This window comes from Hesperophylax consimilis, chromosome 16 (assembly GCF_061612785.1).
Source record: "Hesperophylax consimilis isolate HC1 chromosome 16, BYU_Hcon_1.0, whole genome shotgun sequence".
NCBI lineage: Eukaryota > Metazoa > Arthropoda > Insecta > Trichoptera > Limnephilidae > Hesperophylax > Hesperophylax consimilis.
Window position 1 is genome coordinate 32,841,192 of NC_142851.1, and position 15,491 is coordinate 32,856,682.

At 33.3% G+C, this 15,491-nt stretch overlaps 1 protein-coding gene across 3 annotated transcripts in view; it reads left to right on the forward strand.

The window, feature by feature from the left end:
- The window catches only part of CDase (neutral ceramidase), a 73,514-nt gene that overhangs the window by 23,838 nt on the left and 34,185 nt on the right, over positions 1–15,491 (forward strand). The window contains exon 1 of one of the 3 annotated variants that reach the window (XM_089641165.1): positions 9,731–9,741. The exons of the other annotated variants lie outside the window; for them this stretch is intronic. The gene's annotated coding sequence lies outside the window, so the exon portion shown is untranslated. Of the gene's footprint in view, positions 1–9,730; positions 9,742–15,491 lie in introns of those variants that run through there. 3 annotated transcript variants of the gene reach the window in all.

Sequence of the window (15,491 nt, forward strand, 5' to 3'; positions counted from 1 at the left end):
ACAGCGGCCGTTAGTCTAGCTGGCGCCAGATGGTTCGGAGGAATTGGGACTCTTGTGTAGTATTATTGACGGCCGGCATAGTCCAGTGGTAACGCATTGGACTGCCATTCCGAAGGTCGCGGGTTCGAGCCCGGCGTGCGCAAATAAATTTTATTTGATTAATTTGTGTTATTTCACAATTAATTAATTAAAATAATATATAGTATATTTGCGGCACGTTCCAGAGTGGAAGATACTACCAGTATCGCCCTGGTGTAAGACCACCATTCAGAATTGAAACGTTGCTCCAAATGGCTTTAGCCGTGTTTAGTGACTAGATCTGAATAGCCAGGTACTTCCCCACCTTCCTCTTTCCCTTCCCCACTTACCTTCAGCCTCACAACATCCCCCAATTGAGGATGCCATAGTCTCACTGGCTCCAGACGGGAGCAGTTGGGACTCTTGTGAGGTATTCACTATAAAAAAAAAAATAAAAAAAAATTCACATAAAAAATAAATAAAAATTACAATTTTACCCATGTAACCAAAGGAAGGAGTAACATGATAATGATATAAAGGACTTAGCCTAGGAGGAAGTCTGTAAATAAATTGCGCCTTAGATTATATTTTGTGATGATTGTAGTGTTTCGCTTAACAGTTCGGAAACGACTCAGACCACGAAGAATCGAAGATGAGAATCAGACGTTTATTTGGTTCATCTGATCATCATAATTGGAAAGCAAAATCGGACACGTATTCCTGGTTTAACACGTGTAGTAACGTCCGACCAATAGTGGGACGCGAAAAGACACTCACACACTTACACGTGAGTTTAATTCAAGGGCTCCAAGAGCCTTTGACACATTACGCTATATTTATAATGCGCACATAAATTGTGCGCGGCATGTACGTATTATATGTTGGGCTAGCACACTATGCTATAATCTTCCCCAGGAGAGGCGGTCAGATCAATTGGGGAACTGCCGCGGAATATCATTTCTTTGTATGGGATCTGTCACCTTGGCAGATAACACCCGCGTCATTACGGCGCTCCGTAAATTGTTCTGCATAATTTTCAAATATAGCTTGGCTAGCAGATCATAGCGCATATCGTCGCCACGCCCACACTTATAACACATAATCTTTTTAGGTGTTTCAAATGTGTATAGGATTGTATGGCGAGCAATATGAAGTTATATAAAATATAAAACACTAGGAACTTATAGCGTAATCTTTCACCCCCTTAAAAGTGTTATAATTGTGCGTTCACTCTTCCTAAAATATAATTAAGGAAATTAATGTTTACCTGTTATCACACATTTTACGATGACGAATCCTTTATAAGGTTGTTATCATCGGTCACGCATGTGTATGCAGGATATATATATTTTTTTTTATTTTTTATTTATTTGTTAAGACATACACAGTACAATTAGATACAATTAGATATTTTTAGTTATTACATAGTTGTAGTACCTATTACGTATGTCCATAAAATATCATTACGTAATTTCGCCTGAGATTGTTATAAAAGGAAGGAAGTGTGTGGATAATAATAAAAATAATAAATAATAAATGAATTGAAAACAAGAATTATAATAAGCTCACGAATTGTAATTGACTGTTAATAAATAGGAGTTTTGAAAAATGATGTGAAAATATTTTTGAAATATGTCATGCTAAGAAATTTAATAAGTTAGTTTTGTATGTTAGAAAGGAATCATGAAAGATGTCTAAATGTAGTAATTTTTCGTAATGGGTGTATGTTGTGATTGCGCGAGTAATAACTGAATTGTTTGCTGCATTGGTATTGTTGGCTTCAATATGAAATAGTGTAGTGTGCCTGGTACGCCTCGTTGGAACATTTAAACCAATGACGGATAGCAATTCGGGACTATCTATTTTATTATTTAGCAGATTATGTAGAAACAACGGGTCTGACAATGTGCGTCTTTTTTGTAAAGTTAACATATTATTTGTAGTATTGTTGTATTTCTTGAGTAAATGTTTCGAAAATATATTCTGTATACTTTCTACTAAATCTATGTATACTTTATATTGAGGATTCCATATTGTGGAACCATACTCCAGTGGACTTCTGACCAATGAACAAAACAACATTTTCAGAGTCTTAGCACTTTTGAAAACTTTGCATATTCTTAATAAGAAACCTAGCATTCTGTAGGATTTTGAAATAATGTGTTCAATGTGCTTGTCAAAAATTAATTTGCTATCTAAGTAAACACCTAGATCTTTACACGTAGACATAGGTTGTAAAGGTTTGTTATTCAAGTTGTATGGATAGATGATTTTGTTTTTATTTCTAGTAAATGTAATCGAGTGACACTTAGATATGTTTAAGGACAATAAGTTTGATTCACAATATATGCACAAATTATCAAGATCGCTTTGCAATTCCATACAATCGGATAAACACTGTATAGCTTTATAAATTTTCATGTCATCCGCGTATAAAACAAAGTAACTATTTTTAAAGCAAACGTAAATGTCATTTATATAAATATTAAATAAGAGTGGTCCAAGATGCGACCCCTGGGGCACACCTGAGACGATTTCCGTTAAGCAAGATGCAAAACCATTGACAACCGTGATTTAGTGCCGATTATTGACGTATGATGCGATCCATCTATAGAGGTCACCGTGAATTCCTAGACCTAATAACTTTTGTAAAAGAATATAATGATTAACACGGTCAAATGCTTTAGAATAATCCGTATAAATGGCATCTACCTGGCATCGCATATCCATTTGAGCATGAAGAAAATTTGTAAAAAATGCAAGATTTGAAGTTGTGGAGCGATTTTTCATGAAGCCGTGTAGGGTGAGATAGTAGAATATAATTGATCGTAAAATACTTTACTTAGTATTGGTAATTTGGATATAGGTCGATAGTTCGAGTCGATAGTTCGATAGATCGATTTAATAGTATAATACATCATATACAGGATATAACCGTACTTTCGACTCTTTAGGTCCCTCAATTCTCTCATGCAGCCTGTTTAAAGATAAGAATAATTACTCCAAATTAACACGTGAAGAAACCGTTTAATGTTAGCCTAATAAATAAGGAAGCAATCGACGAAATCAGTCATAATTCAGTTGTCTGGCGACATTCGTAAAGTCTGTGTTTTATTTGCAAATCCTTACTCAGAGTACCTTCAAAAGGAAGCCGGCAGTTTGAAGTTTTGGCGTGAGCAGTGAGCGTCCATTAAGTGTCAGCTACACTACTCGCTTCGACGCTTCGACGAAGTCCTCGACGAAGTTAGCCGAAGTTCGAAGTGCGTGCCCACACACTCGTGCAACTTCGCGAGTAACTCAGTCCAACTCAGTCTCTCGGACTCGAGTCCTTTGACTCGGGCGCATTTACCGACAACAATCGGAAGTCGGGCGAAGCGAAGCGAAGTTACCCGAAGCGAAGTGAAGTTCGTGCCCACACTATCGTATTTGGTCAACTTCGATCAACTTCGCGAGTAGTGTAGCTGGGCTTTTAGAGTGGACATTGTTGCTGCGGTTACAACGAAGTTATCAGCAGTACCTACGCCATTAAATAATTTATTATTCTCTAGCGTTTTTACCAGAAAACATCACATGGCGATGACGCTACTGTACCAAAACCACTACCAGAATGATATAAACACACGACAAAATAACTTAGAAAACAACCAAATATAAATCTCGTTTCGGCTATGAAAACCCGACAACGATGACTGATTCGCGCAATCACAATTTCTAACCTTTTGCAAACGAATTATCCATGTATATTGTTTTGTAATCAACAATAAGATGTTTTCAGTAAACGTCGTAACAAACCGTGTTAAATCATTGATGACCCGGATTTTTTTTTAATTCCGTTGATGACCTTTCGTCTTCACTCGGAAATCGGAAATTTTTAAAGATTCTTGTCAAGACAAGAATGTGTCAAGGTAAATTGAAGACAACAAAACATTTTTAGTGTAAATAACCATTTTCACCTGTAAACAACCAACTTTTTTTTTTTTAATAAATATAATAAGCAGTAATTGTTGATTGAAGTACTAGTACATATTGAATTATTTGGCGGGTTGGAAATAAGCCGACGTAGCTCAGTGGTCCAGAGCGTCTGACCGGACATCAGAAGGCGCGGGTTCAATTCCCGTCGGCGGCGTTTATTTTTACTCGGGAGATATTTTCAATTTGTATTAACATGCGACTAATTATTGCTTATAATAATTAGTTATCCTTTATGCTATGCATAAAAACCTTGTCTTACAAACATTAGTTTATCATTAAAAAAATAATCTTAATTTTACTCTACCAACATGTAAAAGCCCTCTGGGCATATAAATAAATAAATGCTTCGGTATTGCCAATGTTTTTCTCAGGCGTCTCCGACTGCTTCCACCATTCACTACTGTATACCACAATGTTACTGTTAAAACACTACATTACATCGACTTAAATTCGATTCCGTATTTCATTTCGGTGCAGAGATATTAATCAGATTCTTATTCGTAGGGCGTTCCCAGCGTCTTTTTTCTATTAAAACCACTCTCTAAACACTCCTGGCACTAATAAGAACAAACTTATGCCGGCTGAATTTATAAATAACTAGCTCACCATTTCCCGGTGTTGCTCGACTTTTCTCTGCTTTCTATAAATACAATTCGTTTGTATTATACAGGATGTATCGGGACGTACCCGACAATTTTTAACTAGCGATTCCTCAGCATATATGGAGTAAAAAAATTTATGGCCACTTTGCTGTTTGGTAACGTTTTTTTTTTTAATAAAAAAATTATTATTCATATTTCACCACATGTCACCACTGTTTTATCCTTTGTCAAAGTTTGAAAACCCATCTGGCAAATATTTTATTCGAATTCCGTTGAATAATGCACGTGTGTACCTACATTGGCGCGCTTTTACAATCATAACGAAATGGGATGGCATTATTCGTCTCATTTTTAACTATTATTATTTAGTGTGTACGAAAGAGCGAAGACGCTTTTCGACATACTTGCTAATAACAGCTGTTGAACACGAGAAGCAATGCCAATGACAGTGAGGGAGTGTGGAAATTTTTTAGTTTTTTGTTTTTAATTGAAAAAAAAATGTTACCGGACAGCAAAGTGCCCATAACATTTTTTACTCCAAATGTGCTAAGGAATAGCTGGTTAAAGTTTGTCGGGTACGTGCCGATACACCCTGTATATATAAACCTTCCGGAAAAAAATCTCTAAATGATAGTTAAAACCCTATCAAAATACGTTGCTTAGTTTAGAAAAACTAAGGACTCAAACAGTGTTGCCAACTCAACTACTTCAAAATATGTTAGAGTGATGGGAAAAATATGCCAGAAATATGCTAAATTCCTTTAAAAAATGCCAAAAAAAAGCCAACATAAATTTAACTTATTATTTATTGAGAAATATAGTGATGGGAAAAATATGCCAGAAAAATGCTAAATTACTTTAAAAAATGGCAAAAGAAGCTAACATAAATTTAACTTAGAAATAAAATCAGTGAAATAAAATATCAATATCTTCATCTTCTTCTTCATTAACAGCAGCTGATGTGGAAGGCTGAGAGACGGAGTCGTAACTTTCTTTGGTCCCAATGCAGCGTAGTACTTCGTCAGGAACAGTATAAGAATAACAGCACTTTCCTGCTCTCTTTAGGCCAAATCTCACGTACAAAATGGCATTAAGGGTTCTCACCGCCAAAAGATTTCGGAGTTTTGTTTTGACCAGACTCATTTGGCCAAATACACATTCAATGTCCGCATTTGAATGCGGCAATGTTAAAATAGACATTGCAAAATGACATAAATCACCTAAGGGGTTATTATTAGCCGCATCTCCATTGAGACACCAGTTTTTCAATCGATATCATTTTTGTTAGTTAAAAAATTGGTTTTTATTATTTTCATGTTTCTGTAAAAATAAGCCAAATAAATATGCTATATGCTAAAAGCATAAAAGTTATGCTAAACATGGAGTAATTATGCCAAATTTAGCATATAATATGCTAACTTGGCAACACTGGGCTCAAACAGACAGACGCGGATAGCGACTTTGTTTTATACTATATAGAAAAGAATACATTTATTTTATTAAAATAATTGTATAGGAAATCATGTACATAGTACTATGTAGATTATTCATTGTTTGTACCCGTTTCATTGTCACGCAAATGCGCCATTAAAGCATCACTGCCCTGTAACATTGGAAATTGTGATAAAGGACGTACCATTTATTATTTTAAATTAGCCGACGTGTACCCGGCGTTGTTGTGGGTTATGCTTAAGAGATAGACCTTTTTAACTATCCCGCAGCCAAGTGGGGGAGTAGGTAGTACCCAAAATTACTATCCTCCTTATGTCAGCTTAAATACTTGACATATCATTTTAGTATTTTACGTATTTCTGCGTAAATACATAAGTTACAACCAATAATTGACTGAATGGTTGGGATTTCTATAGTTTAAAGGCCCATCAGACGTAAGAATTTTACGTATTTCTGCGTAAATACATAAGTTAAAACCAATAATTGACTGAATGATTGGGATTTCTATAGTTTAAAGGCCCATCAGACGTAAGAATTTTACGAATTTCTGCGTAAATACATAAGTTAAAACCAATAATTGGCTGAATGATTGGGATTTCTATAGTTTGAAGGCCCATCAGACGTAAGAATTTTACGTATTTCTGCGTAAATACATAAGTTAAAACCAATAATTGACTGAATGATTGGGATTTTTATAGTTTAAAGGCCCATAAGACGTAAGAATTTTACGTATTTCTGCGTAAATACATAAGTTAAAACCAATAATAATTGACTGAATGATTGGGATTTCTATAGTTTAAAGGCCCATCAAACGTAAGAATTTTACGTATTTCTGCGTAAATACATAAGTTAAAACCAATAATAATTGACTGAATGATTGGGATTTCTATAGTTTAAAGGCCCATCAAACGTAAGAATTTTACGTATTTCTGCGTAAATACATAAGTTAAAACCAATAATAATTGACTGAATGATTGGGATTTCTATAGTTTAAAGGCCCTTAAGACAGAAAAATGCATGGGGTCGTCGGAAGACCCACTTGGTTACCGACGTTTTGTTTGGCATCTTGGCCTGTCAACAGTTAAGATATACAATTCCGTAATACATCATTTTGATGTATCTCATAATATTTAGTCAGCATTAGCAATGTAGTGCCCGAACATGGGTGTATCGGCACGTACCCGACAAACTTTAACCAGCTATTCCTTAGCACATTTGGAGTAAAAAATGTTATGGGCACTTTGCTGTCCGGTAACATTTTTTTTAATAAAAAATTTACTATTCATATTTTCACCACATGTCACCAATGTTTTATCATTTGTCAAAGTTTGAAAACCCGTCTGGCTATATTTTGTTCGAGTTTCGTTGAATAATGTACGTACGTACCTACGTTGGCGCGCTTTTACAATCACAACGAAATGGCAGAATCAAAAATCCCATTAAATATCAATATAGCATCAACAACAATATTCATACAAACAATTGAAATAAATAATGAATAATGACTATTTTTAGCTAAAACAAAATAATAATGTCGTAGTTTTCTATATGACCACTCTAGCTCACTGAAAAGTCACGGACTCCATCCTTATTAGATATTAGTGATTGTGATTATTTTTATATCATTAATTTTTTAACATTATTGTCTTCATCTCAACTTAACTCGGAAGAATGTATTGTCACTAGGTACCTACAACAGAAATATCGTATCTTGCCTACTATCGCCGAGATATAAGAAATAGTAATTGACATAATATAAAATTATGTAATTGAATTCCTTTTATTTCGCTATGATCGGATCGATCATCATCGTGATAAGGTGTTGATTGTGCACATTCTATTATTTTATTGTGATTATCTTCAATGGAGGTAGATACCGACTTTTAATTATTTATCATTTTAATAGAGTGGGTACTGGTTAAAAGTGATAGTAATGATTTTAGGTAGGTACTTTAATGTTTCTATTAATATTCAACAGCCATTCAAAACAAAAGACTTTAGCTGGCAATGAGAAACAAAATGTGTTCCACCAGGGGGGTATAACTCCGATCGAAAATTGGAACCGAAATTAATATAAATATTATATCCACGAATGAAAAACTCTGAAATTCTATGGAATGAACTTTCAGAGACATTTGCATAATATGTGCATTGTAAAATAAGTAGGCTCCGAATGAGCATTTTACTGTCTATATATTGGCATATCTATGCTTTTTTAGGACCAATTTGTTTCATAGAAAAAGCTTCAAGATATCGATCTAGTGAGTGGTTTATTTATGGTTCCATATAAATTCAACACTGTACAACAAAAAAATGGATTATGTGAAATATAAAAGTACGATACGATTCGATAAAAAATAAAACGTGTTTTAATTTGCAACCGGTGAGTGCCATAGAAAACCTCGACCTGCCTAATAAAATACAAACCACAAAATAGCGCCAGGTACATTGTCAAATACATACTCCGTCAACATCCATATTATAAAACTAATGATAATTAGTTGGGGTCGTCGTCGCCGGGCGACGCGCGACGTTGGTAACAGCCATCTTACTAGCTAGTAGCATTTCTATGTCACAGTGATGTTGTAGCCAGTTGGAACCATTTCGGAATTTGCGGTTTTAGATCATTGATAAAATCAATAAGTCTTAATGAAAATATTAAAATTACACATTTTTAGTACAATTTAAGTCTTAGTTTAAATCATTCACACAATTTTAATGGTATTCATAGTTTGTGAAAATACCTCGTTGTTGTCCGGAAAAAGGCTATAATAGGCTATTTATCTTGCTCACCATTTCAATAATGCCACTCGTACACTTTACGAGAGCCGTAATTTTTCTTCATTCTGTAAAAGTGAAATACAGGGTTTTCCAATAAGAGGTGTTATTTTGATATTCAATCGTAAAAGATCAATGGTTTCGTTGCTTGTGTGGCACGTAGCGCCGTCTTGTTGAAAGTAAACGTTGTTCAAATCAATACCATCCAATTCCGGCCATAAAAAATCATTAATCATCTCTCGATAGCGCAATCCATTCACCGTAACTGTTGCTCCAGCCTCATTTTCGAAAAAGTAAGGTTCAATGACTCCGTCGAACCATAAACCGCACCAAAAAGTCACACGTTGAGGATAGAGAGGCTTTTCAACAATAACTCTTGGGTTTTCCGAGCCCAAGATGCGACAATTTTGCTTGTTGACGAATCCACCGAGGTGGCAATGGGCCTCATCTCTCAAGATGATTTGCTTTTTTTTTACTCAAGTGAATTTTAATAATTTCAATGCGTTGTTGAAGCGTGCATCGTTCCATTTTGATTAATGGCGTAGTTTCTATTTGTCAAATGTCAAAAAATGACAGCTTCAAAAGTAACATCTATCGAAATAGCGGGCTATTCAAAATAACACCTCTTATTGGAAAACCCTGTAGATCAGTTTTCATTTACGGTTTTAGGTTTTTCGGTTGTCCTGGGAGATTTTTTTTCAATATTTGACACACCCGACAAAGATCGTCCAATCACGGCCATTTGATAAGACGCATCTGTTATCAGTATTTATCTTCCAATCATGTTTTTTTTTAATTCTGAATCTAGATCTATGAAGATGGAAAATGATATCGGGGGCTAGCAATCAGTTTTATTTTTAATATAATCTCAGAACGATCGATATATTGCCCACAGTGCTCCTATCAGTCGGGAGGAAAGGTGAGCGTTATTGACTATTATTTATTCATGTTTTTTTATTTGAAAACTTACGAGACAGTCAATTAAATTTAAATATTTAGTTCAATGATGCTAATACGCGACTATTTTGATCGCTTACAGAGGTAACTGAAGCGATGACCGCTTGGATTTTGATATTCAGAAACCCTCCAACCCACGAATTGGCAAACTGAGATTATCGCATTAGAAATGTGTCTAGATCTAAAAAAAATACCTCACTGTGTTAAATGGTAGAAGTTAGATTTTGAAAAATATTACAACAATGGTTAAAATATTGTATTTCCAATTTTGGTCGAAAACGAGCTAAGTACGGAAATGTACCAAAGATAGCCCTATATTTTATGGGTTCAAATATTGCATATTTATGGGTCTTAATAATTTTGTATTTATTGGGCATTAACTAAATACCAATTTCTATACATTTTTGTTTTATTGAGTTTTATTTTCCAATGTACATTTGTTATTACTTAATCTATTACTTATTAATCTGTTACTTATCTCCTAAACCTACCGTCCCAAAGATATAAACATATTAAATATATTGCAAATCCTCCAAGCAATGTTTTTATGATCCCAGACATAGTATCTCCTTAACAATTATATTTATTTTTATGCTAAACGAAAGTCCATGCCAAAATATCGTATTAATATAAGATACAGATACTGTAATAAGTAACTAAAAACTTGTTTTATATCACAAAATCTACTGTTACCACGTTTTGCAAACCTTCAAACTCAGTTTTATCAATATTTTGTTTTATGGAGATACAATATTTGAACTCTAAGCTCTAATAAAGAATCATTGTTTATTGTGTGTCATGTTAAAAATGTTGATTAATTTGTCAAAAAAGCTACGTTTTATAGGTTTGATAGTTTCAGCAATTAAAATAAATATAATTTTTCAGAGCCTTTATATGATTTGAATGGTTTGGATGTTTAGTTTGAATGGTTTCATCGAAATTGTTTTTTTTTCTAGTTCAGAGTCGAAAAAATTAATAATGATCATCCAAACACAATAAATTATTTTATTTATTTATTAATTAACGTCCTTCGTCGGGGCTTTTACATATGAATATTAAGAAATATACATTATTTACTGTACGTAACTGAATTGCTTCATTAACAACGTTTAAAGATAAATTGAAGATGTCCACTGACTTGGTATAATTGTTTCCCTCCATCAGGTTTCTGGGCAAAGAGGACTAAATATGGTAGTTGCTCCTAGAATTTCAGCACTGAAATAAATCCTGACTTCTAGTATTACATTGTGGAATTCGAAAGCTTATCAATTCTAGCAATACCGGACTATCAACTAAATCATTTAGAATTTTAAAAATTCTTCTGTTTGAAAATTTGAGCATATTCATCTAATTTAACAGAGTATTGTAGTTCAACATATTTGCTGAAATACCCATTTTAAAAATTATAAAAGTAAGAATTGATTTTGTATTCTTTCAACAGCTTGTACATGTATATTATAATGTGGGTTCCAGACAGGAGAATTGAACTCAAATTGTTATAGGCAAAATATAACAATTTAATACACTTTATATTGTTAAAATTTCTGGTTAGCCTAGTTATAAATCCCAACATTTTTAAGCCCTTATTAGAGATTTCTGTTATGTGGTTAACAAATGAAAGATTTGATTGAAAAGTGATTCCTAAGTCTATATCGGATGTTTCTAATTTTTAACCATTAAGTTAAGGGCCTTCAGTAAATTAAAATATCGCTATTGATAAAGTATTCAACTTATTAATTAAACTCAATTTTTGCAAATTGTCGGTTGAATAGTTTCTGCATAACATTATCCATTTGGGACTCATTATTGACGAGGCGAGTTTAATTTTTATTGGCAATTTTATCTATCTTCTCCGGGGCTCTTTTAGGATGAGACTATTCATCTTATCATCAAATGGTACTTTATGAAGTATATTTGCGTTAATATGATATTTTGCCGTGTGTGTTTGAAGTAATACATAAAATAATAAACGCAACGATATTTATACATAAAAATTATAAACAACCTACTACCAACATACTTTTCAGACAAAATTATATACAACAAAGAGATTCAAAGACATAACACAAGAGCGTGCAATGAAGTTAGGCTACCAGAAAAGGACAAAGCCAATACACTAAACAGTTTACTATATAAACTACTATACTATTATACAAATTATATAAAGTGCATACTACTATACGAACTATATAACGTATATACTAATACAAACGTGTATAGTAAACTAGTAAATACCATATTATGGGTGACCGCATAACTCGTCAAAATGACAATTCAACACACCTATAAAAGTGTTATAAAGTTATGAAAAGTGATGAAACAAAAACTAGGTTAAATAGGTTACATGGGTAACTACAGGGTTTTCCAATAAAAGGTGTTATTTTGATATATAATCGTAAAAGATCAATGGTTTCGTTGCTTGTGTGGCACGTAGCGCCGTTTTGTTGAAAGTAAACGTTGTCCAGATCAATACCATCCAATTTCGGCCATGAAAAATCATTAATCATCTCTCGATAGCGCAATCCATTTACAGTAACTTTTGCTCCAGCCTCATTTTCGAAAAAGTAAGGTCCAATGACTCCGCCGGACCATAAACCGCACCAAACAGTCACACGTTGAGGATAGAGAGGCTTTTCAACAATAACTCTTGGGTTTTCCGAGCCCCAGATGCGACAATTTTGCTTGTTGACGAAGCCACCGAGGTGGAAATGGGCCTCATCACTCAAAATGATTTGCATTTGATTCACTCAAGTGAATTTCAATAATTTCAATGCATTGTTGAAGCGTGTATCGTTCCATTTTTATTAATGGCGTAGTTTCTACTTGTCAAATGTCAAAAAATGACAGCTTCAAAAGTAACATCTACCGAAATAGCGGGCTAATCCAAATAACACCTCTTATTGGAAAACCCTTTATTTAATAGTTTTTGTTTCATCACTTTTAAAGACTTTATATCACCTATTAAAGGTGTGTTGAATTGTCATTTTGATGATTTATCATGGAATCTTTTCATTAATATGAAAAGATAATTTAATAATGTGTGTACGTAAAAAAAAATTGACTTTTTTAAACGTTTAAAAATTTCATTTTCGATGTTCAAATGTGTAAAATAAATAAATGAAAACTAAACATCTCGGTTACTTTTTACCTAATTCATTTTACGGTACCTTATTATTTATTTTCCATCTTAATTTATTTTGGTCACTTATTACTAAAAAAAATCACAAAAAAATTGAGAGATGACGTGAGAGATAGCATCGTGTTTTGTTCCACTATTTTCTTCTCGCAACATAATTTATTTTTAAAACACACTCACACTCTCACGCACAATTAAATCACATGTAAAAGCACTTATAAGATACATACAGTAATAATAATAATATTCAAAAATCTGTTAATGAAAAAATAAGAAAATACACAGATTTAGGAAATGAAATAAAAATAATTTGGCATTCTCAGACTATAAAAATATTACCATTTGTTATTTCGGCTACTGGCATTATACCTAGCTCTCTCATTAAAAATTTAGGCGTATTAGATCTATCTAAATTTATATATAAAGATGCAAAAGTCGGTCATTTTGAATACATGTAGGATAACGAAAGATTTTTTAATTATTTATGTTGAGGGATCAGTAGGATTTATAGGCCCTGTTAGGAGTTCTACCGAGCCGAACCCTCGATATGAAAATATCTGGAGTCGGTGAATTATTTTCTCATTTGATCTCTGGTGAGTTGACGTGTTGTTCTTGTATTGTTTTGTATTTATTTTGCTTATATAATGCACTTGCATAATGTTGATTGACTAGATTCACTAGATGATCATTTGTGGAAAAGTGTGTGGAAGGGTTTAGTTTTTCGTATGGGGAAGATTTGACCCGGACAATAAAATCGGAAGTAAAAAAATATATTGGACAATTTTTATAGCGCCGCTTTTGTGAGTTATCACCTCAGGGGCACTTTACAGTTGATGCAGGTATTACAAAAAATATAAATATATAATGTTAAAAAAATTACGTTTTCACAATTGGATATAATCATTATGTTATTAAATTACGTTAATTACCACCTTAAAGATTTGTTTTGCCTAATAATCTAATCTTACATTATTAAATTTAACTGTATTGTCACCCTACTAATAAATGACTATCTTCCAGTAATTGAGATAATCTGCAATCACTGCCCATCAATATATTTTCAACAATCATCATGTTGATTTGGACGATCTTGCTTACCTATTTCTGCAGTGTGACGTCCACAATATTACACGTTCGTTATCATTCATAGATATATCTAAAAAGTTATTTTTAATAGATACTGGATGAAAGTTTTATGAATTTGAATTATTAGTGTCGGAACATTTTTTTTCTCAATTGGAGATGCCGTTGTTCCAGTGACTGCGGGCAGTTGAAACTCTTGTGCTGTAATATGTAATCACGTACTGCGTTTCTGACACTAAGAGATTATTAATGATAAATTGTAACTTCTCTTGTTTATACAATACAAATGCGGTTTTAAATGGAAAACAGAAATAAGTTACGCTGCGAATTTCTACCGACATTGAACATTTAGGATGGTTTTTTTCACAGAATTTAAACAATTCATCAAATTTCATCGTTCATTTTCGGGTTCTGTGAAAGTCCTATTCAAGTTCTGTTAATAAATCACTATAGGCTAGTTGCTTGACATAACTGAAATAAAAACAGAAACAATCTTTCACAGAACTTGAAAATTAACATTGAAATTTGAACAATTCATTAAATTTTCCAAGTTAATAATTTCATTTTTCTGTGAAAGTTCTATTCATATTTTGTTATTATTTCAGTTCTTTGAAGCAGCTGGCCCCCAATTATACAATTACAGAACTTAAATAGAACTTGCACAGTCAATTCTCAAATTAAAATTAAAGTGGGAACCTCAATGACGTGGTGAAGAATCCGTGTACAAAAATATTCGGCGCGCGTCAAACATACTGTGGAATTTTCCCCAAGAAAATTGATCTTTCCGCGCGGTTTATTTTAATTAATTCTGATAAACTTATTACTTATATCTGAAATGTTTCTAATTGAATACTTCGGGAAGTTACCAATCCATTTAGAAAAATAAAATCTGGTTTTTACCGCTAATTTTATAGTTGAAAAACGTTTTATCGATTTTTCAAACCGTTTGACGTAAAATATTTTAATGGTGAGGTACTGTTTTTATAAATCTTATACATACATAACTTACACCCGTGGGGGAATCGGTCTAAAAAATATATTATAGATACGAATTCGGTAACACTTCAGGCAGAAATCGTTGTCTCCCGCTTAAAGAAAGAAAAACACCATGCTTTATGTATCTTCCAGAATGCGACGTTTACATATTGCTCAATAAAATTTAACCTTCAGGCCAGTTCTCACAGTTCGTATTTTTTAAGTTAGTGTAGCTTCCCACATTTGCAGATTCGACCCTACAATAAAACAATTCTTTGGCCTGGTACTTTTATAAAGATATTGTCTTGTTTGTGTATCATTTATGATTCAAGAATTAGTGACATTTTAATCCAAGCGGCGGCAGCTTTCAAATAGAGCTGTTCGCTCTCTATTTTATGATGACCCTAGTTAAACCATTATGCCAAAAAATATTTTCCAATACCTTTCCCACCCCTGTCCCATAGTAATAAAAGCCCCAAATAAAGTTTCATCTCTCTTAAAATAATTCCTTTAAAATA